The sequence below is a fragment of the Euprymna scolopes genome, chromosome 26 (genome assembly GCF_053919585.1).
Source record: "Euprymna scolopes isolate OS-2025 chromosome 26, ASM5391958v1, whole genome shotgun sequence".
In the NCBI taxonomy this organism is placed as follows: domain Eukaryota; kingdom Metazoa; phylum Mollusca; class Cephalopoda; order Sepiida; family Sepiolidae; genus Euprymna; species Euprymna scolopes.
In genome coordinates this window covers 38,701,505-38,728,498 of record NC_136507.1, presented here as the reverse complement: position 1 = coordinate 38,728,498, position 26,994 = coordinate 38,701,505, and the positions used below count along the sequence as shown (strand labels likewise).

General features: G+C 34.6%; 1 protein-coding gene and 1 pseudogene across 1 annotated transcript in view; one reads left to right on the top strand and one right to left on the bottom strand.

Moving 5' to 3' along the window:
* The window catches only part of LOC145247809 (uncharacterized), a 1,402,654-nt gene that overhangs the window by 1,163,026 nt on the left and 212,634 nt on the right, over positions 1–26,994 (bottom strand). The window lies entirely within an intron of this gene.
* On the top strand, positions 1,629–1,754 carry LOC145248468 (U2 spliceosomal RNA; annotated as a pseudogene).

The following is a 26,994-nucleotide window of genomic DNA, read 5'->3' as shown; positions in this document are numbered from 1 at the left end:
AACAGTGTTTTATTTAAATTAAGAGGATGTCTAAAAAGATTGATCGTTTAAAGAAATCAAAGGTATGTGATTTCATACTAAGCATTTATTAAAGTAAATGAATTGTTCTGTGCTATTACTCTCGTTTAAGTTTCCTTGTTCAATTGTTCTTTGTTCAATATAGCTTTTAGTGCAATAAAATATATAAAACTTGTTTAAAGCATTTATTTTATTGCTCACGAGTTTATCTTTTCAGTTTCTATTCAGTATTTCAGATTCATTATATCTTATTCATATTTTATTATATTATTCGCTATATAACTTTAATTATATTAATCCCATTCGTATATTAGTTGTAGGCTGTTTTTAATAATGGAGTATTAAAATATTTCATATATACGTATATAATGCGTTCCAAAAGTATGGCCTCCTATTTTTTCATATTTTGGGGGTATAAATCGCATCCTTATATAAACAGAACTAATGGATTCATGTAGTGGAAGTTTTATTGATGTGTTGCACATATTATCCGCATGATAGTCCAACAATTAACCGTTGTCATGAAACATTTATTTTTGATAATATTAATAATCATGGTTACAATATTGTTTCACCAAATTTCACTCATTTGTAAGGTAGTACTTCTGTTTTCGTATGCCTTTTACTTTTTGAATTAAAGGAGTGTAGCTTTTACTTTTAGAAGGGACCATCTGTATATATGTGTAACTCACTCTTTTTTCACCCCTTTCTCTTTTTCTCTCCCTCTATATATGTGCGTATTGGAATGTGATATAAAAATAACCATTGTTGCTGCTCTCTGTGTTTGAGCTTAGGTATTTGGACAATGTGAAAACATTGATTTTATTAACTGCCCGCATAGCAGCAGCCGAATTGCGCAATGGTTAGACGTTCCGACTGTCACATGGGCGGTCAAGTTTCGATCCTGGCTTGAGGTAGTTGCTTATCAAGCTACATTGATGAGCTGTGAAACAGCGAAATAGTATTGTATGTTGGTGACTATATATATATATATATATATATATATATATATATATATATATATATATATATATATGTGTGTGTGTGTGTGTGCGAACGCTCCTTGCTCTTCATGAATAAGGGATAGAAGGTTAAGGAGCTAGTTTTTAGTCGCGTGCAAGCGACTCCATAAGTCACTCCGTCAGTTGGTTGGTCGGTCCGTAACACATTTGTGCTTGGCCTTTTTGGTTAAGATCAACGATTTGTTGTAAATATATGCTGTTCTTATCTTTTTAAGCTTTTTTTTGCCTTTTGGCCAAGATCCAAATGTAGTATCTGTTCCGGGAGATACTGCAAGCAAAGACCATATGTGGGGACAGTCCCACATATAAGACCTTGGTCAATGTAGGGGAAACCCTTCATATCAATTGTCACTATCCAGATCTCCTACTCCCCGGGGAGCTGCCCTCATTTCCCCTTCAGTCCTCACATTAAAAATCGCCCTTGTGCCTAATTTGCTCGATGGGGGAGCAAATAAATAACAACCTTTCATATCAATTGTAACCATCCAGCTCCTCTACTCCCCGGGGAGTTGATCCCCATTTCCCCCCTTCACTCCTAACACTAAAAATTGTCCTTGTGCCTTATTTGCTCGGTGGGGGAGCAAATACAGCTTTTCTTGGCCTTTTGGCCAAGATCAAAGTGTAGCATCTGTTCTTACTACATGCTGTACTTATTGTGATATAAAGTGGGGGATAATGTTTCTGTATTAATTTAATGTAAACTGATTACCCGCTTTATAACCAGTCAGTATCAAAGCCACTCAATTAATTCTCCAGATCATTCAAGTTGTGTTTGAAGGATTCCAGTTATTTTTTAAACATTCAAGTCATCGTTAAGGTCATTCAATTCATCCTTAAGTTCATTAAAGTCATTCTAAGTCGTTTATTTTTTTATTTATTTACGTCATTTCAGCCCTTTTTTCGGTCATTTTACTTTATCGTTTAGAATTTCATGTCAATCCTATATTCACGCATTCATTCATTACACGAGAGCACACGACTAATGGCTATCGGCCTTATTAAACCAGATTGTGCCCGAAAAAATGGCTATTATTTGTGAGACATAAAGTTTCGCTTCTGAATTATGGAAATAATGCCATAGTTTAGTAAATGTTCGATGTACATTATAAGTTTCTGTTGAAATATTCGCAGATTTTTTTTTCTTCTTTAAACGATCCGTTTCCCGTGACTAACCCTGTAGATATATAATTTTTCAGAAAAATATGCTTCTTGAATTCCGGCAATTTTCATAGATTAATTAAACTACAGTCAATATTAATTGACTCAGTAAATTAATTCAACGATTTTTAGTATTAATATCAAGCATATATATTATTTTCGCAAGATTCACTAAAACATATATTGCAATACATTTTTAAAGATTTATTTCTACAGTGTTACAACGGTTTCTCAATCATTTGGGCAAGTTTTAATATTTCGTTAAACATATTTCATAATTGGCTCATCATCATTCAGAAAATACAATTGTAATACAAATAAAATAGGATAATAATTCATTGTGTATATTTGTGTATGTATTACAATTGTATTTGGTGTCTGATAATACTTTGGAATATTTTTAAACGAAATGATGTTTAAACTTGTCCAATTGGTTAAGAAACACTACTGAAATACACCTTTTAATACACCTGTTGTTATATAATAAGATATTTCGAAATTATTGTATGTGGATATATCTGTGTGTTCTTGTGTGTGCTTGTATGCGTTTCTGTGTGCGTGTAGATGGATGGATAGGTAGAAAATAGAGGGAATAAAAGTGGCATGGACAATATGAGAGAGAGGTACTCTTATTACTGAGAAAAATAGACATGCGATGTTTGAAATAAGAGAGACCTGAATAAACAGGAGGTGAAAATAGTTATTAGAAAGATAAAAATCATAAAAGGATAGACATATAGAAATTTAAAAAAAAACATGAAAAAAATGCCGTCTGATACATGTGAATATGGAAATATGTTAAAATAATCTATAGAAAAAAATGTTTTCTTTTTCGCAAATAAAATACGTACACAACTAAAAATAAAAAAATAAGTAAATGTTCGCATAGCCCTGTATATGAAAAAAAAAAAAAAGAAATGATGGAAACCAATCAATAGTCGTGTCTGTGTCTTGCGCAAATCTGCTTTTGGCTGACACGTCCAGATTGACGTCATGATGACGTCAAATATAAATTTCACTGACAGTAACGATCAGACAAAGCGGAAAATTAGAAAAAAAAATATTTTTTCTTAATATTATTTTTATAACCACACGGAACGAAATCAAACATGTCATCAACTTTGAAGGGCCAGGACATGAAATAAACAAAATGTACGCATTTTACATATCTGATATATTTTTATATGCACATTATATGTCTCATATAGATACATTTTTCTTTTTGTAGATGATTTAGATGTCAAAACTTTCCTATCGTTTGAGATTTGTATCGTAGACAGTCGGTATCTACCTAGCTTGGGTACCAATTTGGATATTCTTTTAAACTTTCATTTAAATTAAGCGTCTATTCATTTTGTTCGGTTTTCTTATGGTATTATAATATTAAGTTAACTAATACATGGAATTATATTAATGCACATATTCTACATACCTACGCAATATTTGCGTAAAAACGATTATAGTAAAAAAAAAAACTCTTCCTCGTATTTGATAGCCGGCAACGTCGATTAGAAAATAGTTACTCAGAATCGTTTTTTTTTAATCTATCTATCTGATTCATATCTATATTTCTATAGCTGACAGAATTACCATAGTTGAATCGGTGGAAACGATTGTTTGGCAAGCATTGCTGGTACAGAAGGGTCCAAGGGTCAATGTTTTATGTCAAACGGAATGACTGGTCGGCTGCACCGGGGCTAGGTAAAGGGTGGACCCGATACGACGTATTAGGGGCTCCAGATTTGAGAAACTTAGTTCAATTTAGTTGAGATGATGTCTAGACACGGAAGAGACAAGACATAAAATCAAGAGACATACAACGGTTTCCAGATGGAATCAGAGAACACAAAAATAAATCGAAGTTCTTAATTCCCTGCAGTGTGTTTTGAAGACACGCCTCTTTAGTGAAATGAAATATATATATATATATATATATATATATATATATATATATATATATATATATATATATATATATATAATCAAACCGTCATCTTGAGTCTATCTTGCATGCGTCTTCTGTAAGCGGATGCAGCTCCCTCAAGATGATTCATGATGGAATCCTCACAGAGATAGGAATCATGTTTGTTTTTACATATGTGTATTATTCTATGTCTGCGCATCCACACACGAGGAGAGATTGCTAAACGATCAAAGAGACACTAAGAAACAGCAAATTAAGGATCACGGCCCTAAAAAAAGATAATGACACAGACATTTATCTCATACATAGAAGTTAGCGAACCATATAAGTAAGAGAACTCCACATTTTCTTACATTCTTATAAACGCTTTGTATACATATTTATGTGTGTGTATATACATAATTATATATAATTATATATATATATATATATATATTTGTATAAAAAGATTTGCCTACAAAACACCTCTATATGTTTTGGTCAACAGGCATGAAACTTTATATATGTAGGGTATTCGAACCCATGGGCTACTTTTATTTGGTGTTTAGCTGGCTAGAATCCGTTCAAAAGTGCGAAATATTAAAAACATAGAATTTGCCAGGTGAAGGTCGAACGACGGATTATGAGTATGCATGTGTTACGTAATAGCTATAGGTTCATGTTTTAATTTTGAGCTTTGCAGCAAACATGTCATAATAGCCCACGCATTATCGTTAAAGAAAAATAAACAAATCGTTAGCTAAAAGTGTTGGTGTCGATTCTCGGTGGTGGCGCACGATAAATATTTAAAAAAATTAAAATCATTTCTATGTATTGAGTCCAATACAAGATCAGCATTAATGAAAATGTCATATTCAAGCGTATTTTACGAGCGAGCAATGTGGTGCAGCCTGCAAGTATATATATATATATATATATATATATATATATATATATATATGTATATATATATAAGGTTGAACGTCAGTGTGTGTGTGTGTGTGTGGGTGTGTGTGTGTGTGTGTTTGGTCACGAATAGGTTCCTATACGGTTTACTATTTTCAAATACTGATTACATATAAGGATAGAAGATGTATCGAGGATCAGGAATGGGTATGTTTGATCTGGCAGAACGGTGGTTCATAAAAATTTGGGGTCTGCGTTCGCGCCTTAGCCCCAAAATGTTGACATAAAAAATGAGAAAAAAAAAGTTTACAAATATTTTGATATAGATGTACATAAGAATATTTTGATAAGTGTGTTTCCACGTAAATAGGGGTGTTATAATAAAATTGTGGGGTCTGCGTCCGCGCGTGTACTACATGGAAATGTGGCAAAAACTTTAACAAAGTCTTTTCGTGTCTATTTGCGTAAACTTTGATAATTATGTTTAAGTTTGAAGAAATATGGTATAATAAAATTATTGGGTGTTCGTTCAGGCCTGACCTCCATAAAATGTAAATATGTCACAAAGTTTTACAAAGTTTTTTAAAAGGGGTAAGGGTCTACAATAACACCTTAACTTTAATCTTAATTCACGTTAGCCGTTGTTTATTTTTTGGGGTTAAATCATATTGCGTCGAATAAATTCACCTCATAAATTCACGTTCTTATTAAAGTGAAACCAAAAAAAAAAAAAGCCGGAAATTTTGACAATTCTCGACACAAATTTTGTCATAACTCTTTTTTCCTTCTCGACTTGCACGTGGAATTCTTTCGAAAATAGATAAATAGATAAATAATAAAAAATAGGAACGTAACTTGTTATCGTGTCAAAAAAGGGAAAAAATCCTGAACACGTTATTACGTGTCTCTTTAAAAACATTTGCATAACCCTTTTATTTTTATTTATATATCTGTTTAAACCTTTTTTGGTCAGTGTATTAGAAGGATTTCAGTTGGTTACAACCCTTTCTGCGTGATCTTTACATTACAATAGTACAATCCTGAATTCGACGGCGCAATACTACACCGTTCAATACTGTAAAACTGAAACGAAGCTATTCTGCTTGAAAAGGGCGCCGTTTTCTTCTTATTCATATTCATATCGATTCTTTGCTTTAAAAACTAAAGTATTCCGTGTTTACTTTTTAAATATCCCATTTTGCTCTTTGGGATTATTTTACTAAAGTGAGTAAAGTTAGATTATTTTTCAAAACTGTTTTTGTTTCTTTGTTTTTCGATATTTTGTCGATATTTTTAGTAAGAGGTTTAGCAGAAAATCCAACAAACTACTGCCCGAAAAATAAATATACAAGAAATAAATGTTACCATAGTCAATAAAAGTTCAGTTCATGTTTCTTATTTTTTGAAATAGTTTTTAATGTTCTTTACTTGAAATAATTCCAGCGAACCGAAATTAACACAAAATTTGAGGCGATAACTAGTTAAATGACCTTTTATATAAACTACACATGCTATAATCGAATATTCCTCAAGAACAAAATAACGGAAAACATCAAATTATGTTTATAAATATTCCTTACGCTGACGGAAATCTATTAAATTGTTAACACAGAATGCCCAGGCGCCCACCTTCAAATTGAAAACGGGGCTCTCCACTTCAAAATCGCTGCCATTTTGATTTTTTTAAACCGATTCTTGAATTTAAAAAAAGAAATTTTACAAACGACTTAAAAATACACACCAATGAACTTTTCTACCAGGAAAGTAACTCTTATTGACAATGGTAACATTTATTTCTTGTATATTTATATTATTATATATATAATATTTTCTCTTTGTAAGGAAACATCATTTTGTTGGTAACTCTAGGCTGCGAATGGAAACAAAGTTGATAAAAAAAATATATTTTCGATAAAATTATATTTACTTTCATCATATTTTGCTTAAGGTACAATTTTTGAGTATCAAAACTTATCTCTTTATAACCCCCTCCTTTTCATAACCTATCAAACTTTCATCAATCACAGTCCATTTTATGTAGGTTGTTTATGAACCCAGTCAACGACGGGTACATCTGCTATATATATGGCTTGATTACTTGACGATTTTCTATGGCGCGAGCCCCGTTTATGGGTCTCTAGTGTAGAACCGTATCCTCCTGTAGCCAACAGATTCTAATGAGAGGAAGCCTGCTTGAGTAACTATTGTTCGGTTATGCAGGAAGATATTGTTTGTTTCTGTCGCAATAATGTATTCAGTGATGAAATATCCGATTTCCTTAGCCATAATATAAATGTGACTATACGATTTAAGAAAATATGGAATGATGTTTGTATAATCATAAATGCCCATGCTGCGACGCGTATAGTGTGCCACATAGGATTTTCTGTCTCAAACGCGAGTAATGCATGAAAAAGTAAGATGGATACTTTGGAATTTGACGCGAAAAGAAGAAACGCTGTGAGTCTAAGAGAGTGACGAAATAACATTTTGGGAGAGAAGATGGAGAGTTGCTGTAGAGAGGCATTGGAATGGACGAGGGAGTATTAGCTGTGGGGAAGAGAGAGGCGGTGAGATAAAAGCTGCGAAGAATATAAGATGTATTTGTATTTACTAGTGATATAAAATAGACCGGTTTGGAAGAATCGAAAAAGAGAAATTTATTCACAGAATTAAATGACGGTGTATAAAGTAGAGTTACTTTCAAAAGGAAAAAATAAGTATAGACATATAGGAAGAAAGATAAAATGACAGAGATAGAGAGAGAGAAAGAGAGAGAGAGAGAGAGAGAGAGAGAAATACAATTCTAGAAATATATGTAGGGAACAAATAATAATAACAAAGCAGAACAATTGTCGTCATGTTAATTTTATCAATGGTCATCAGTTGAGTTGCGGCAAATGCCTCTTTTACGACCGGATGTGGCCTAAACTATTCATGGCCCGAGTCAAATCAATAAATATTGACGCAAAGACATTAGCAGATAAATGCGAACCTGTGGTGCGATTTTATATCTGACTTAATGAACATTGAATCTCAAACTCGAGATTCAATTAGACATTATATCTGCCAGCATCACATTAGAAAGAAACGTCATGATAATCGTCCATTATCTGCAACGATGACCGTGATCATGTAATTATATTCTGGGCCAAAGTATGGTTCGTCAGTTCCATACGAGCTGTGACGTATTACACTGATACAAGGCAATTAGCGGATGATGCTGGATCAAATGAGCTGACTGCTCAGTTATTTTCGAATGGCAGATTATCTCTAGCGACCCTAAATGCGTGGGGGTGAAGAGAACGTGAACCTTTGTACATGGCAGTATACCAAGTAAATATGTTAGAGGTAGTTTATTCCACGAGTTGGGGGACATATATGCACAGATATTCAATAAATGTATGCCTAGTAATTCTTCTTATTGTTTCATGTATATTGCGCAGTATATGCAGAGTAAACGCACGTGGTATTTTAGTTAAGAAACACGATGTTGCAAAACGCATGTGACGTATCCCTGCGCGTTGTTGCTGTTAGACACATGTTGCTCCTCAGCTGTTGATAAACAACAACATTAGCACTGGTTTTATATATAGTTTTTTTTTTCTAAACCGAGCAAAACATCGGTAGATTAAGATCGAGAGAAAGTACCGATGAGCAGACGGATAAAAGTATCACCTACCTTGCTACGATAAGCTTCGTTGTAACTGCTGAGATTACTTTTGACCCGCAATGTTTTTTCTGTAAGTTTGTAAATTAAACATTTAAAAATAAAAAAGGGTTTACAAGTATTTTTGATATAGATGTACATAAGAATACTTTGCTAAGTATGTGTCAACTTAAATAGGGATGGTATGATAAACTTGTGGGGTCTGCGTTCGCGCCTGGTCTCCATAGAATGGAAATAGCCACATACTTTAATAAAGACTTGTCATATCTATCTGCGTAAGTATACTTTGATAAATATGTTTCAGTTTGAAGAAATATGGTATAATAAAATTATGGGGTGTTCGTTCGCGCCTGACCTCCATAGAATGGCAATATGTCAGAAAGTTTAACCAGGTTTTTTAATCCGCAGAATATTGTAATAAGTGTTTCAGTGTGAACAGGTATGGTATAATAAATTATGGCGTTTATCTATTTTATTTTTACTTTCATCATATTTTTCTTTGGTTTTGATACCCCCAAATTCGAAGCTATCTCTTAGCAACCGTTCTTTTTCGTAACCTATCATACTTTCATAAATCAGAGTCCATTTTCTGTGAGCTGTTTTTGAACCCAGTCAACGACGAGTACTTTTGCTAGTATATATATATATTTATATATATATACATATATTTATTTCTATATATATATATATATGTGTGTGTGTGTGTGTGTGTGTGTGTGTGTGTGTGTGTGTGTGTGTGTGTGTGTGTGTGTACTAGCAGGACCCAGTACTGAGTAATAATCTTAAAAGTTAAACAGATATGCTTTAGGTCGATTAGTGATTTCAGCTCAAAATCAATGAAATATATGTAGCGATTGAGCGTTCGTTACTATATGAAATAAAACAAATGTATTTAAAAACTGTTTACATATAAATTGACGAAGTTTGATATAGAAATGTACGTTTGCATGCGTAGAAGAAAGCTTAAAGCAAACGCACCTCTGTCAAGTTCTAATCCAAAACTTTGCAACGGTTTTATCATTAGTATTTACCAGCCAAAATAATTTGATATATTTCTCCATTCACAATACTTATGTATCAAGTTTAAAGTTTAAAGGCAAGAATGAAAGAGTATTTCGGTAGTTTGATTTTTGCACACGTGTTTTTATGCCTATATTGCAGTGCGCTAAGCGCTTTTCTGTTCATAGAATACGTTTAAGTATGGTATTTTTATTCATGCAAGTTTAATATGAATTACACTCAGCAACAATTGTTTTAGTTTTAATGTTGTCTACATTTGCACAAGTGATGTAAGGTATGGTTATCTGGAAATGAGATCCATTTCACTCCATTATGTCAGCTTTATATGCAATTTTTTTTAAAGTCAGATCTTGTGAGGAAATTGACTACAGTTTTGTGGATTTATCAGCTGAGTTTTGCCGATGTATTTAAGAACACAAATGTTTAAACAACAAATATTGAGATCGAGATATCGCCTAATGTAAACGTACATTGAAAAATGTAACCACACGCAAATTAACTGTTGTTTTAACATTAACAAACCATTAGGTCTTGAATTATATTTCTTCGAACTCATGGAATACTTAGCGATAGGTAGGTACCCACTCAGATTCTAAAAGTAGTTAGGACTCATGACTGCGTGGCAGCGCTCCTGATACATTGTCTCTATCTGGTTCTGATACTGATGTATGTTCTCCTCCTGCTTATCAGCAATTGAACCGAGAGTCTCAAGAAACCAGAAAGTGAGAGGTATAGATAGATGAATTGATATAGATGGATAAATTGTATATAGATTGATGGAGAAAGACTATGTCGTCTTTGCTTATACCTATTTGTATGGCTTAAAATTATAAGAACATAAAAGATAACAGATGTTGCAATATCTATGGTTTTACTAAAAACCAGGTGCAAAAATTCGGACGTAAAGTAATTATTTCATTATTAAATCATCTTTATGCCTTGACTTCATATAAAACTTTATGATAACATATCATCAAGTAGAAAATAGAAATGGTCATTTTTCTGGCTTAATAAACGACCAGTTTATATATATATATATATATATATATATATATATATATATATATATATATATATATATATATATATATATATAAGCGAGATAGGACACTGATAGAATTCAGATGAAAAATCCTTATAGATATTACTTGAAGTAATACTTTCAAGGTGACCTAGCCAAAAAGGAAAAGCTCAATATTTTAGAATAGAGACATAATTAATTTTCGTGGTTAAATTTAAAATTCTGAAAAAAAAATGCATAGACATGTATTACATTTAAGAATTTATTGTTTGATAACAGGAATATATAAAAGGGGATATTTTAATTTCCTTAACCCATTTATTTTCAACAAAGAGGAAATGAAATGCAGCCAGAAAAATGTTCATCTGCGAATGGACGCTTTTTTGCTTTTCAGCACAATTATTGAAAAAAGTTTTTTGAGTGGTTGTGGATAATTATATTGAGAAAATTATACGAAAAGAGAAGTTGATCCCGCCCGGGTAATCCATTATCGGGAGAAGTCCAATGTCGTTAAGGGTTCTACATCCGGGTGGGCAGAAAATAGGCCCATGGGAGAAAGTGATATTCCCATATAGCTAAAGCGTGTTGTTACTTATTGATTTTCTAAAAGTATACGGGACAGACTTATTCGTTGTTGCGTTGAGTGTGTGTTGGTTGATGTAGTCCAAATGCTTTCTACAAAGTGTATCGGAAATTGGGTGAATATACCATTCCATTGTAATTATTCCCGTGAGTAATAGAATTTAAGCATTGAGTTAAGTATGCAATGGACCTCGAAACCAATAGTGTATGTAGGAAAATAGCAAAAATAACAAAGTAATCCTAAAGATGATATTCAGAACGATGCGTTGGACGGCTTGCTTCAGGTGTGAGTCTCGGTAGAAAGATAGTTCGCTTTCTTGTTGATAGTGGGTGAGGGAAGCCTTTTAGATGAGGGAAAGAGGAGAGTGGGGTGAAGTAGAGAGGGTAAAGAGTGGGGGGGTTAAAGTTTGGCGAGCATACAGGTTCATAATGGGAATTTTCGGCGGGGGGGGAAGGAATTGTATTTTAGTATTCTTTAAAAGAATTGAACTTTTTATTTTAATTTCAAGTAAGAAATGGATATTCTTGTGATTTTCAATGGGGGTGTGTGTGATAAAAGGTGAGTGTGCTGTTTTTGCTGTGTGGATGGGTGAGCGGATGAGGTAGATAGAGACGAGTCATGGTCTGAAAATATTGAATGTTTTGAGGGTTACTTATTTAAGTGAGTTTAAGTTTGTGTTCTTTTAATTTTGAGTGTATATTTAAAGGTGACTTGATTAGTTGAGATAAGTCAGTTCAATACCTGCTGTTGTAGTGTGATCTGGTTTAATTAAGTTTGTGTTAATTTTATTTAAAATACATATATCTCGGTTTGGAGGCGATCTATTGATGAGTTTGTTTTGTTGTTCGTTGAGTTGCAATTGATGTTTGAGTAAGTGCTTTATATACTGTGGTTAATTAGATACTTTTATAATGGGAAGAATTGATTAAAATGTGGTATGAGGTCGCCGAAGCGTGGTTGATTTTAGATATTTATATAATGATTACTTGTATATCCACCTGTCAAACCTAAACATAATGCAGATATAAGCACATATATACCCACAGACACACATACATACGTACATATACATATATAGATGTACATATATATATATATATATATATATATATATACATAGAATACACTTACGCACACACACTGATCCATACCATGCCTACATAATTACAGACTTATAAACACACGCATCATTATACTAATGCACATGTGCACTCAATTACATATATACATATCATAACACAGACACGCATATTAGAGAAGGGAACTAATTATACAGCCGGGCGAGTATGCATCCGGGCGATTATGCATGCGCGTGTACTCGAATGTACAACTACAACCATATGCACGGCAGAACATCGATATAATCAAGTGCAAGTACTCAAATCATACCACCTTTTGTATACCATCGTATACATACAGAAAATAAATATCTACATAAGTGTTATATCTAAAAAGAGATAAAGGTGCGGACACTGATATATCTAACATACAACTACAAAGAGCGTGCACCTACCGTTAAAATTACATATACATCAACAAATGATCGGGTTTATCTAACGATTATATTTTAGAGAGGGGCATATTCACCCATTGACAACTCATTTATATGTTTCAGGCAGATATCGATAAGGTGTGTAACTCCGTTAATTGTCCATGCTCACATAAACACACGCATATATATATATATATATATATATATATATATATATATATATATACGTACATATATACGCATATACATGCACACACATGTGCAAACATATATTTACACTACAGCGCGTTATTATATGTATATACACTCAACACAAAACGCACGTGTATAAGCTCTCTCTCACACACACACATATATATATATATATATATATATATATATATATATATATATATATATATATATATATACATCCACATATATAAGGAAATGAAGTTAATGGAGACAAGATCATGCACAGCTATATATGTATACAAACATACACACATATATACACACATACACACATATACATACACACATATACATACACACATATATACAGATGTACAGACATAAATATATAGACATGTACAAGGATATACTTGCTCAAACATGCACATATATAAGTACTCATATAGCCGTACGCAAATATTAACATAGCTACAGCGCGTCCCTTCGCAGATGAACATTTTGCTAACTGCATTTCATTTCCTCTGATGAGATGAGACATTGTTGAAAATTCACGGATTAAGGCCATTAAAATATCCCCTTCTATATATTCCTTTTGTCAATTCTTAAATCGAATATATGTCTCGTTATGTTTTTTTTTCATAATTTAAAATTAAAACCACGAATATATATATATATACATATATATATATATATTCATGAATATATATTTTTTTTTCTCACATATATATTCATATATATAAATCCTTATTAAGTGTATATATATATATATATATGTGTGTGTGGGGGGGTGTCTCAGTAAACTGTTTGGAATATGTACATTCTTGCCATACTGTAAAAAGTACACGGTATTTTATCAATAACACGTTTGCGTGGAGAGAGTCTATATTGATTTATATACAAGTAACTATGGTGAAATGTATCATAAAATAACATTAACATATAAGATAATAGCTGAAGAAACAGGACTAATACAGAGAGCAAACCATTCCAAACAATGGAATCGGTATTTTAGCGAATATCTTTACTTACGAGGTACGTGACAAAAGCGATATCTTATACTTTTTATTTCGTCCGAATGGATCAGAGGGCGTAATTTATTTTTATTTTACGATGACAGATCTAATAGGTACATACAAGTTAATTGTTTAGTTGCAAATATTGACGCTGTGAGATTCGAAGAAAGCAACTCCTTTTATTGCTGAGTAATCGCCCCTTTAAGTAAGACACTTTCTCAAATCTCCAATACTAACTATTACTACGATATATCCCATTGATTACTGTATACACAATAACCCTTATCCTCGAGTGGCTTCCGGGCCTTGATAAACAATGATGCCCCATGTAAAAAAAAAACAAACACACATGATGATAAAATTGAAATAATCAAGTTTGTAGTTGCTCGTTTACCGATTAAGAATCTAATGCAATTGTCGTAAGCACGGTTAGATAATGGGTTCGTCTATTTCAGAGGAACGACATAGAGTGACAAAGTGCATTGTTGTCATTCACATCCAAGGCATCAAGGGTCTCGTTAATTGCTGGCAGTAGTGCCTTGTGAATAGGCGTAACATTATTGAAATTACAATGAATAGTATAAATCTTGTTTTCATAGTTTTTCAAGATTTTCATATTTAAAATCATGAAATATGTTTTTTTTTTAACCTTTAGAGCGACCTTCGAATGACAAACAACGGTTTGGGCGCCTATGCATAGTCATCTTTCATCGCTTTGATATCGGGGTTACTATAAAGCAAAAAAAAAATATGTAACAGAAAAGGTCGCTCGTTTTTACGGCTCTTCACTGTTTTTGTTTTTTTAGTTTAAACATAGGAAAGCGAACTTTAAAAAAAATCCATATTTGCATATTCAGCCAAAACAAGTTATAATTATTTTTCTACTAAAATTTCACTACAAACAAAAAAATCCACTTTGGCGTGGAGGGTTACTATTTTGAACTAATTTTGAAGAAATTAATATGTATGGACTTCAGCAGCGAGATGTCTGTTGATATTAAATTTGAACTTCTGCATGCAAGTATATTAAGGAAAGCAGGGACCGAAGAGGAGATTTTTAATACTAGCAGTTCGAGAGCAGAATCTATTTGAGTAGCAGGTTTCAAACATCTAGGCATAAATATAGCGCCCGAGTGGGAATTTGCTGTTAGTTGGCTCAGTCTTGGAAAATTACATTAGTGCCTGGAATTCGTTGGAGATAATCCCATTAAAATGCTTGTACAACATGAACAGGATGCAACATTTCGGTGATGAGACAGAGGTTGGGGTTCGGTGTGAAATGACGGTCTCCGGGAGCGGTAGGTGTTCCTATTTGGGGGAGTTTAAGAATCCTGAAACACTGGCGAATGCCGGCACATATGCTTGTTTTATTTGTTAAGTATTATTGTATGGCCGGGTATCGGCATCCAACACTGCTAAAGATTATGCATTTTATTTTTTTATGAATCCGACATATAGATGTTATTGTTTAGGGGAAAACCGCCATATATATCACCGCGAGAATATGTTACAGAAATTACAGTTATTATCCTGACATTTTGGCGGCATGAGAAATCCGCAGCTCGCAGGCACACACGCAGGGATTCAGGAATTCACTTACTGGTGATTGGTCTAGGCGGTAGCCAGACCCCTCCCCCTGGCCCGCCTACATAAGCGAGTCCGCGCTCTAACATCGTCAGTTGGAGCTGAGATTTGAGCGAATCTAATACTTATTGAAAAGCCGTCGAACCGCTCTCCTCCCGACCATCACCACCGCAAAATCGAGAGTAATTAACTGTCATTGGGACTCAGTAGTGTTTTGTCAAAATCAACATCTGAACAATTGTATATAAGTTATATTTTTTATATCTTACTTGAATTAACAAGTAGAATTGATATATCTGAGCCTGTCTTTCTTTTGCGTGTATGAAAGCTGATTCCCTTTTAGTATGACAGACCGACGAAACAGCGACCTACCAATGCACTTTGTCACTCTATGTTGCTACTCTGAAATAGACGAACGCATTATCTAACCGTGCTTACGACAAAGCCCGTAGGTAAAGTGATTCGAACAGATCGTATGAGTCCCTGCGAAAAACGAGTTCTGTAACTTCTGATAAATATATTATTTTCACTTTGACTTTCCATGTCTCACTGACTTTAGCAAATAGGGTGCATACCTTTATAACTATTTGCTAATATTTTCACTCCTCTGATGAGATGGTAGACATCGAAACCCTATAGGTTAAGGAGATAAACTTTCTAAAACATTCTTTGTCTTGCTTAGAATAATAAAAATTCTTTGATATGAAACTCAACCACTTCATTTCATTTCAATTAGAGTTTTTTGAAATTCATTGAATTACAATTTAATATATATATATATACATATATATATATATGTATATATTTATATATATAATGTATACATGTGTTAGTACACAGGTATGAATATATATAAATATTTATTTCAACACACACAGACAATGTACATACGCATATATATATTCATATATATATATATATACATATAGATATACATATATATATATATATATATATATATATATATTCATGTCTGCATGTTTACATATGCATGTAGATGCTATAAATATTTTAAGATATGAAGTAATTCTCATATTTCAGTTGAATCAGCATTACGGAGGCAGTGATGTGTAAACCTTCCGGCAACACAGATTTCTTATCTCAAAAGTGATGAAAAACGTAAACTACTCAAAGACACGTGTTAAAGGCCAAATAAATTCGTATAAACTGTTTCAAATTCCAATAAAAAAAACAAAAAAACAACAACAACGATTATTGATCTGGATTTAGAAAAAAATGTTTAAATTCATGCATATATGAACTTCGATAAAACTTATTAAATTGCATAGATTATTAAACTTGTGATGCCATTCATGCGCCCAAAAAGCTCAACACACCAGCAAGATTTTAAAATGGAGTAAACGTTTTACAACAAGTACAGTTGCTTTATAAAAAGAGAAGTACGTCGAGAATGTTGCTAGAAAGGATGTCGCTCACTAGTACGCGCCGATTATACTAACGACAAGTATTTAAATACTTATAATTATGACTTGTTACACAATAATTATGTAGAAATTCAGATTTTATTTCATCTAATCGATATAATATTCGGATTGTGTCGTTCTTAATTCGTACGTACGTTATCCCTTTTTAAAACCAGATATGGTTATTTGATGCCAAACTGCTTCAAGCACCGTCAAACCTCAATATTTGGCTTTTAAACACTGTGACGTTAAAAACTCTGTACAAGAATAAGAAATGGATTCCTTTTGTTGATAGCTCGCTTTCAATTATCTTTTTTCACAAAGACTACTCGATAATAGAAGTTAATGAGTGTATAGTCGTCATAAGGGCATCGGTGTAGTAATTATTAATATTGAAAATTGGTTAAAAGTTAAGAGGAGCGCTCAACAAAAAGCTGTTTATATTGGGCTTCTAAACTATGTTGCATAACATAACAGAATTCCACAGGCGGCCAGCGCCAGTAACGAACCTTTTTTCATGCAAACTCTGTTTAGATTAAGGCACATATAAGTAGTGGGGGAAATTGTTGATAATAGTTGTAGTTAGATTATTGTTTCTTGTAAAGTTTTTTTATTTGCTCAACATACACCTCCCAATACCCGGGCAACGGTGGACACTCAACATGAGAGTATATCTGTAAAAGTTAACGTGCCTGCGTGTGTTTCTCTGTGTGCGTATCTGTGTACATTTTCCTACGCAATAACTCTATTAATTTTGAGTCTACAGACTCGAAATTTGATATACAGGGTACTGAGATTTGGGAAAATCTTTGTGATCGGTTTTCGGGCATGCATTTGGCTGTTAAGAGGTCAGAGTTCACTGATTTGACCTTTATGAACTCTACCAAACTCCTTCGCCAATTTTAAGTCTAAACACTGGGGTTGTTAGATATAGGTCTCTTGGATATGGATCTAACTTAATAATTGAAATGGAGCGCAAAGCAATACATGTTAAGAGGTCACACGTAAAAAATTGACCGCATTTTTTTTTTCAACATACACCTGCAAACACCCAGGCAACGCCGGGCTAAAATGCTAGTATATGTAATGAATGCATCGTAGACATAATACATTTTTTACTAAATATGTTTCATTATATTCTTAGCAACATAGTAACGAATGTAAACAATTTGGTAGACAAAAAAGAAAAAAAAATGATTTTCTCGTTTTGACAATGAGTAGCTTGCCGTGACTACACATCTAATTATGTTTAAGATTTTCAATTTTAGGAAACAAAAACACGCTATATCTATATAAATATATATGAAGTTTTGTATTACTACTTATTAAGTTTTGGGTTTTGTTGTTCATTGCTTCGATATTGTAAGCGTTAGAACCATAAGTTAATATGTGTGTCACATTAGTACAATAGTAATGTCATCAGAATTTAATGCTGGTTTCGATTCCTGCTGATAGCAGCCAAGCACGTTTTTTTTTACTTACTTTTGAAATCAGGTCTCAATAATGATACGTACGAAATTTGGACCAAAAATAACATATTAAAGCTAGTATCTTAATAAGGTTTAAACGTGCAGTTTCGCACAATCTACACGCTACCCTATTCCTCCCACCAAAAAAAAAGACATCCTACTCGTCTTTCTAGATTGCTATAAATTACTCCCAGTCTCCATGTTTTACCTCTTTTGACGGCTGGTTCCAGAGATATTTATGAAGTCGCTGTGTAGGTACTGTGCCACTATATCTTAGTGCCACGATTGTAGCACACTCTTCCTCATTGCCCGATGGTGACTTGCGTAGAGATACAAAGAAATACAACGCCAGAATTCCCTTTCCTTGATCGGCTTCTATTTTTCGTCCGGACAGCATGAGATGAGCACGCCTATTTCTATCTCTCCGTAAACGAGAGGGAGCCTTCCTCCTTTCATCGTTAGTTTGGTTAGTTAGTTTAATTTTTTCAGATTATCATGTGAAAATTGATATTGTAATATATCTTGTATACATAATGTAGAATAAATAATTAATTATGTTTCATACATGTAACGTGTCGTGTTGTGTGTGTTTCCTGTGTCTGCCATAAATGTCTCCATTAAACAACGAAGCGGCCCGGAGAACGGAGGAATAAAATTAAAACCAGAATGCCACCAGGGTGAAGAGGTCATCTTGAGAGAATAGAAGAGCAACACATCAACATCCAACATCTCAGGTATGATTTAATTCTCGATACACATCTTGACCCGATTTTGTTGATGTTTCTATGTGCTTATCTTTATTCCCCCGGGGAGCTGGTTGCGTTCCCAGAACGTTTCTCAACCACGTAACCTTATGGAGAGTAGATAATACAGTGGATGTGTTATCGGAAGCTCCAGTAACTCTCGCTTCTCCTTTTATTTTCCCTCAGTCCTCATTCAATGGGTGATTTTTTCTAACAAAGGGTGAAGAAAAAGCTGCTTAAAGGTCGGTAGTACTTGGTGACCAGTAGTCTGATATGTCGGAAATTTTTCTGTCTCTATCTGTTCTTGTGGCCATGTCACTAGTAAGGGTGCTGGAGGTAAAAGTTTTGTCTGGGCTGACGTTATCCGCCTGATAGTCAGGGACCCGAACCTTGGATTAACCACTAAGGAAGCTGTCCTATCAGCAGGCGCAAAGTACTGGGACTGCTGTATTGCCATTTGGTGAGTGTATCTGGACCATGCAGTAGTCTCTGGTGGGCCCTCTCGATGGCATACTTGTGGGTAATTGTTACGGTTTAGCTTTTCGTGTGCTACAAAAAAATCCTGTCTTTTTCTCTCTTATTTTCCCTCTCTGTACTGCTCTAACCAAGTATGCCGACCTATTCCACAAATCCCAAAACCTCAACATGAAATATTTCCAGAATAAAAACTCGATTAAACCTAGAACCCCATCTTCCAACGTAGACCCCTACTACCAGGTCTCCTTCTCCAACATCAGGGGTCTACGTTCCAACCTTCCAGAGGTTGAAACCCAATTACAGGAGACGAAACCGAACACATTATTTCTAAGTGAAACTGGAATAGGGCCGACCACTTCCCTAGATGAGTTCATAATTAACGGATACTCTAATTTAACAGCTAAATCTGACCCCCAAGATCGCCATGGGCATCGAATATGTGCCTACATAAAGGATGGCTTCCCGTGTGGCAGGGATATATCTAGAGAAGATCCTAATTTACCCTATATGTGCTTCAGGGTTGCACTTGCTAACACCACTGCATTCATATTTGTCCTCTATCGGCCCCACAACAGCGGAGTTACTATCTTTAAGAGCATATCTGAGAAAATAGACCACATACTGTCTGCACATCCCTCGGCTAACATCCACATCTGTGGTGACTTCAACGGCCATAACGTGGAATGTCTGACCCATTCAAATAAGACAGATGATGAGGGGAGGTTTTGTCATGATTTTGCCATTGCTTATGACCTCACTCAGATTGTTCGCGAACCCACCCGTGTGCCCGATACACCCGGTCAATATGCAAACCTCCTAGGCCTTTTTCTCTCAACTTCCCCTGAGCTATGTTCATGTTCCGTTCATTCTCCTCTAGGATCCTCCGACCACTCCGTCGTATCAGTTAAGATAAAAATGAAATGTAAGAAGTCCCCAGACGTACCCCTCCACCGTACTGTATACCGATACTCTATGACTGACTGGGATAGCTTCCGTACATTCATATCTGATTTGTCTCTGCACTCCATGTTAAAAAGGAAGTGTCCTCTATAGTATCAGATCTGACCGAATGGTTAATTGTAGGCATAGACCAATTCATACCATCTAAAAAATTCCAACAAAAAACTAACAGCCAGCCATGGTTCTCCCCAGAATGTGCTGCTGCTATCGCGCACAGAAATAACTTTTTCCATAGCTACCAACGTAATAGATGCACTGAGACTAAAGCTGCTTTCAGGACTGCCACCAATCACTGTAAAAGAGTAATAAATAATGCAAGAGAGCTATATGTCAAGTCTGTTTAATCCAATGTAGCTGATCAGCGGCTTGGATCCACCAGTTTTGGAAATAACAAATAGGATCCTGACCAGAAGTGGGCGTTCTATCCCAACCATTATCAATGGACCAGAGGTCATCTCGTCAGCGTCAGACAAGGCCAAACTATTTGCAAAGAACTTTGCAGCTAATTCTACCCTATGGGACGAAGGCCATCAACTCCCCATATTTCCTCCTATAACACAGAACAAGCTAGGTAACATACAAATATCCGTGCATGAGGTCGCCAAGCTTATAAAAACCTAGATTCCACTAAAGCAACTGGCCCTGATGGCATCCCAATTATAGTGTTAAAAAAGCTTCAACCAGAACTTGCTCCCATACTTACGAAACTATTTAAGCGCTGCCTTAAGGAGAAGTGCTTTCCGACTCCCTGGAAGACCTCATCAGTTTGCCCTGTATTTAAGAATTCAGGTGATAAGTCATCTCCCTCTCTATACAGACCAATAAGTCTCCTGTGTGTTATGAGTAAGTTGCTGGAATCAATATTAAATAGAGAAATAGTCAACCACCTCAGCAGGAATAACCTTCTTAGTAACACGCAATATGGTTTCCGCTCTGCAAGATCTACCGCAGATGTGCTGACGGTTATATCCCACAGGATTAGTGAATCTCTTGACAAGGGCTTCCTTTCTAGGGCAATTGTTCTTGACATATCAAAGGCCTTCGACAAAGTATGGCATAAGGGTCTACTTCACAAGATTTCCAGCTACGGTATAACTGGAAATGTTTTCTCAATCGTTAAATCATTTCTCTCCGATAGGCTCATAAGAGTAGTGGTAGATGAACAAAAATCGGAGGCCTGCAATATAAATGCTGGAGTCCCTCAGGGGTCAATCCTGGGCCCAACTCTCTTCCTGATCTACATCAATGACCTCTCCAAACACATACTTAAATCATTCGTTGACACCTATGCTGATGACACGACCATCTACGGCAACACATCAAAGGCTGTAAATGACAAAGTTCTCTCGGATTCTCTCTCCTCTGCTCGAGCACGTGGTTCAGAGGGGAAGATGTGGCTGGTTACATTGTATGCATCCAAAACCACACTCCTATCCTTACATCATCAACACTGATCCCCATCTGGCATCAATTGTGATGGATGGCTCTCGTCTGGGTGAGGTCCCGTGTTTTGACAAGCTTCTGGGTTTGACCTTTACTCCTGATCTGAAATGGAACACGTACATCAAGTCTGTTGCCAAGGTCGCTGGAAAGATGGTGGGATCCCTCTACCGCTCCAGAAGATATATCACTACTGATGCAATTATCTATCTATATAAAAGCAAAGTACGTCCAAGGATCGAATACTGTTGCCATGTCTGGGCAGGAGCTGCTAAAAACAGCCTATCCTGCCTTGACAGAGTACAAAATAGACTTCGTGGCTTAGTGGGGGATGCCCTTTTCCCTACGCTGCAACCTCTCTCCTACAGAAGAGTCTTTGCGAGCCTATCCTTGTTTTATCGTTATTTCCATGGCAGGTGCTCGTCTGAACTCCAATCTCTGGTCCCCCCTCGCCAATCTTTCACAAAGAACACCCGTCTAGCTGAATCCACTGTGAAAAATTTCCCCCACTCTATATCTGTGCCTAAACCAAAACGCGGATTCCATGAACAAAGCTTCTTTCTGAGAACTGCACGCCTGTGGAACTCTGTTCCGTCTACCTGCTTCGCACCAGACTACAACTTGAATGTGTTCAAGTCCAACGTTAACAAATTCCTAATGAACCGCTCCCTTATGTAAACACTTCATCAAATCTCCACACCAACGTAATGTACTTGCAATAACCCTTATCCCTGAGTGGCTTCCGGGCCTTGATAAGTGGTGATCACTGTGTAAAAACAAAAAACAAAAAACTTTCCCGGGAAAACGATAGTGCCATAGTACAATTTGCATTAAATATTTCTATTTCAGTCGTTTATTTAAATAACTTCATGTTTGATGAACTATTCATGTTGGCAAAAATTAATAGAAATATCCTAAATTTTGTTTAGAATAGTTCCTTTATTTTACAGCAAGTATCTTGCTGTCTCATTCTGACCGATTTTATAAAGTAATAAATTATACACTTGCTGAATATACATGATGCGTCTATTTAAAAACTCATTAACTTAGGATATATTTCCACTTAAACCCTAGATCAAATATAAACACTCATGGCGACTTAAATCTTATACTTACGGATTAATCACTCAGGAGGTTCAACTATCTCTAGACAAAGAGCAAGGACATTATAATTGTTCTTTGATCCGAGATCAAAATACCAAATAAATTTGGTTATCCCCGCCAAAATATGAGCATCTTTGTCTGAGGGGGTTGCAGAGAAATAAACTGATATACGAAGAGCAATTTGCTTTTAGCATGATTATATTAACAGGCTGTACGTTGCCCGTCAATATTTCATTATTCAAGCAGGCCATGATTTTAGATTCAGTGATGACGTGATTTCTGTCTATCGTGATGGAATAGATTCTGTATGATATGAAAGCGTTTCTAATAAAGCTTCCCGCCGATATTTACCCTAGAAAGTTAATTACTTTTTTTTGTGATTAGAAAATGCTAAAAATATATTTTTATAATTCGCCTTTAAGAAAGCTGACGCGTTTTTGTTAAAATATCTGAACCTAAGTAATTCTGTCCCATGATTTTTATTAATATATATATATATATATATATATATATATATATATATATATATATATATATATATATATATATATATATAGGAGAATATTTCTTCAAACCTCCGCGGATTAAGGACTATCCATTTATTTAGTGTTTCCTTTTCAGATTAAATATGTTTTTAACTCATTTCAAAGTGTTTTTTAACATATTTCATTAACTGTTTGCACATATTATAAGCTCTATTTCCTATTTGATATTATCGAGCTTTTGTATCTGGCTGAGATAATTTTATAAGTATTAATTCTTTAATATTTATAATTTACTTTAATTTTACCATCTTGGATCATTTTGGTAAATTCAATTGTAATTTTCATTTATATATATATACATATATATATATATATATATATATATATATATATATATATATATATATATATATATATATATATATATATATATACAGGCCTGGGTGACCGGCGTTGCTGGGTGTTTCGAGGCATGTATTGGGCGAGCAAAAAAAAGTTGTAGTAGTCTTTGCTTTTTTATAGATAATCAAAGTATTTTAACACAGGAATATTTTACGGTACCACGCCGTATTTTTTTATCTTTAAGAGAAGGAAGGCTATGCTTCAGATCATAAATTCTAAATATCAGCTGACAAGATATTTAAACAAATACCGGCGGAATTTGCTGAACGATATTATTCATTACCATTTCGTTATTTTTTTTTTTCAAATTTGGGAAAGATGGTCCACAGGGCAAATTATTCCTTATAATGTATGAACATCAATAAAGAATTTATTCCATAATAATACGGACGCGATCTGCATAAATTAAAATATCCTGTCAAAGCGTAGTGTATTATCTAGCAACGCCGGGACGCCAGCTTGTCTGCAATAATGCATGAATCTAGGAATCAGGCAAGAACATGTTAATGCAAGACTATAAAATATCAAACAATTAAACTTGTATCTCATTAAATTACTTGAAGAATAGAAATCACATTGATCGGTAAATTAGAGAAAGAAAAGTGAATAAAACCATCTAAATTATAAATCTCTTTTGTTTGTTTAAATATATATATGTATGTATGTATGTATGTATGCATGTATGCATGTATGTATGTATGTATGTATGTATGTATGCATGCATGTATGTATGTATGTATGCATGTATGTATGTATGTATGTATGTATGTATGTATGTATGTATGTAGTATGCTTATACGGCATAATCACGTTGCCACACCGTTTCTCGTAATATCACCGAAGTTAAGCAACGTTGAGCCTGGTTAGTGCCATATCGGTGACCATTTGGAAGTTCTTGGCGCTGTATGTGCTTTCCTCTTATCTCGGCATTTGTTTCCAGTCGTCCTGAACCTGTACTAACTACTAGTATTCAACAATGTCGACTCAGGAGAGGTGTGGTTTGGAATTGTGCAACTCCTGCCACAAAAAAAAATCACGCACATTCACCCTTACAATGGGTATTCAGTCTTTCAAGACCTAAGAAAGGTTTTTTTTTATGTATGTATGTCTGCCTAATGCTTTCAGCACGGGCGATGCCTTTTCACGAGATGGTGTCCTTTTGTAAGCTCTACGGCTTGGACGACAAATATTTAAAAAATGGTCAAAAACATTAATTCCTTCACTCTCAACTCGGAAATTTTCTGCAAGGAGGAGACGATTTTTTAAAATAAATTTTTGCAAGTCTTTGTATCGGTTGGATCGACTTTGCTTAATTTTAACGTTCCGAGCTTACAGTTTTGTCAGTGAGAGGTGGTTAGTTATCAGTTTTTCTTTCACTTTTTTTCCGCCTTCACGTCATGCGTTCGAGCCTGCCTGCCGTTTTTTTTTTTTTTTGCTCAACACACACCTACAAACACCCAGGCAACGCCGGCCACCCAAGATAGTTTAGAATGAAGCCTTAGATGCGGGCATAACCAAATCACTAAGAGCGTCCTCCACCTTATGACTAAGCTTAAAATGCGACAACGACCCACAAACCAAAATATAACAGAAGTATTCAATACATTTGCTGGTAGAAGTTTTATATAGATAATGTATATCTGTAAGTGTGAGAATGTCCTTAGAGCGACCAAAAATCGACTAAAAAACGTAATCAATTAAATAGATATGCACAATTGTACACATGTTTTATGACAACTATTTTGGTTTTAACTGCATCGAAGTACTATTTTAAAATGTTCCCTTAAGATAACGAGTAAAACAGAATAATACAATTAAAACAAAAATTCTAACCATTAGTATTTTATAGTCGCGTAGTTTCACGTATATTTCTGCATTGTTTCGCTTACAACTGAGATTTCGAGTTTAGTGTAGCGCCTGATTTGATAAAACTACACATGTTTTAATGCGGGTTCTGTATGGTTAATGCATTAAGTTTTCTTTGTACTATGTAAGTTTCTTTGTACTATGTAAATATAATTACACGTCTGTCTAATATTGGCATGATGCATTAAAACTCTTATTTAAAATTCTATATATTTTTACAGCTTGCACGACGTATATATATTAGGGGAACCTGGAGCAAAATGAGATAGCGGGGTAAAACGAGACACCACAGATAACTGAAACACAGAGAATGAGAGAGAGAAAGAGAGAGAGAGAGAGCTCTTTCGTGAGAAGTCTGATCAAGAGATCACGTGGTAACGCCTTGCCGCCAACGTCTACCATTGTTTTATTATACCCCGTACATCAAAAAGGGGTAAGTATTCAAAATGAAATTATCAATATTGTACCAATAAATAAATATTCCCCTACCAAATTGCGACAATGTGTGAACGAAAAAAAAAACACGCTGGACAAAATGTGTTATCTTTACGCTATAGTTGCTTCTTTTAAAGATTATTTTCTTATTGTTTTTGATTAGTTTATCTTATACTATTGAAAAACGAGATAAAAGTGTATTCACACACAATGCACCGAGGTCTTTACTTTTATTACGAACTTTACAGGCATTATATAAAGTGTTTATAAATGAGTAAATATAAAAAAAAATTAATTCCAAAAGGTTTCTTCATTAAAAAATAATAAAAAAATAATTTTATTACCAAGCATTTTTTTTTACTTCAGCCTTTTTTTTTTTTTTTTTTTTTTTTGGAGACGACTATGTTGTCTGATTTACTGTTTGTATCACCACACTCTTCAGCACACCCGGGTACGCTTTGATATTGACTTTCAAGCCGACTTCGAAGATGTCACGTGGCATAATATGACTCTCACTTTAAACCTCACTAAAAACCATAACAGTCGCCGGCAACTTTGTTTCATCACTCTGGGCACGTTCCTCAAGCGTTAAACCGTCCGGATTTGCATTCCGAGGGTGTTGGTG